At 42.4% G+C, this 1,555-nt stretch overlaps 1 pseudogene; it reads left to right on the top strand.

Annotated features, from left to right (window-relative positions):
* The first annotated feature begins 247 nt into the window (after window positions 1-247).
* LOC130027486 (GTP-binding nuclear protein Ran-like) lies at window positions 248-1,324 on the top strand (annotated as a pseudogene).
* Window positions 1,325-1,555: the final 231 nt, after the last annotated feature.

Genomic DNA, 1,555 nt, shown 5'->3' with positions numbered 1-1,555 from the left:
AGTACAGTTATAGACTTACAAATTTTTGTTCCTGGGTTTCAGTTATACATTGATCGAGTACCCATCTCTCCACCAGTGCCCATTCTCCACCACCAATGATCCCAGTATCCCTCCCACCCCCCACCCCCACCCTCACCATCCCACCCTGCTAAATTTTAATTGAGATTCCGTGGTTTTCAAGGTCCCTAAATGAGGAATAGGAAGAAATGGATCAACAGAAGCTTCTTTAAAAGACAAGACAGCATTTGAATCGCGCTTCTGCCATCCTCCCAGCCCTCAGTCAGACGGGCGCGGAGAAGCTTCTGGAAGCAGCTCGGCATGGCTGCCCAAGGAGAGCTGCAAGTGGAGTTTAAACTGGTGCTGGTGGGCGACGGCGTCATGGACAAGACCACCTTTGTGAAGCGCCACCTGATGGGCGAGTTCAAGGAGAAGTATGTCGCCACCTTGGGCATCCAGGTGTACCCGCTCATCTTCGACACCAACCACGGCCCCATCAAGTTCTACGTGTGGGACACAGCCGGCCAGGAGAAGTTGGGCGGCCTGCGGGAAAGCTACTACATCCAAGCCCAGTGTGCCATTATAATGATTGATGTAACATCAAGAGTTATTTATAAGAATGTGCCTAACTGGCACAGAGATCTTGTTCCAGTATGTGAAAATATCCTCATCGTGTTGTGTGGCAACAAAGTGGATATCAAGGACAGGAAAGTGAAGGCAAAGTCTATTGTCTTCCACGAAAGAAGAATCTTCAATACTATGACATTCCTGCCAAAAGTAACTACAACTTTGAAAAGCCCTTCCTCTGGCTTGCTAGAAAATTAATCGGAGATCCAAACTTAGAGTTTGTTGCCATGCCTGCTCTCACACCCCCAGAGGTGGTCATGGACCCAGCCTTGGCAGCACAGTATGAGCACAATTTAGAGGTTGCTCAGACAACTGATCTCCCAGATGACGATGATGACCTGTGAGGAAATGAAGCTGGAGCCCAGCGTCTGAAGTCTAGTTTTATAGGCAACTGTCCTGTGATGTCAGTGGTGCAGCATGTTTGCCACTTTATTATATGGCTAAAACAGAACATGTGCTTCATCTTTGGGATGCTGAAAGAGATGAATGGGCTTTGAGTGAATGTGGCAGTTTAAACAAAACCTTTTTTTTTTTTTTGGACCTCATATTTAGCTGTTTTGGAACTGCAGTTTTCTCCTTTGAGTTTCAGATCTAAGACTGCTGCAATCACACATCACAATATTCAGTGGTGAAATCTTATTTGTTACTGTCATTCCCATTCCTTTTCGTTTAGAATCAGAATAAAGTTGCATTTTGAATATCTAAAAAATAAAATTAAATTAAAGATTTTTCAGCATGTTTCTATTGAGTATGGCATTCACTCATGGCAGTTATGATTTATTAAGATCTGTTTACTCCTAGCTTAATATCAGTTTCATATTTTTGTATAGTGAATTAATGTTTCATTTATATTGAATTGCTATATATATTCAGGTGAATTTATAATATTTATACAGATTTTCATTATAATCTTTTACTTGCTAATGCAGAT

This window comes from Sorex fumeus, unplaced genomic scaffold (genome assembly GCF_029834395.1).
Source record: "Sorex fumeus unplaced genomic scaffold, SorFum_2.1 ptg000037l, whole genome shotgun sequence".
Lineage (NCBI taxonomy): Eukaryota > Metazoa > Chordata > Mammalia > Eulipotyphla > Soricidae > Sorex > Sorex fumeus.
The sequence above is the reverse complement of the archived record's forward strand: the minus strand, read 5'-3'. Positions and strand labels throughout refer to the sequence as shown.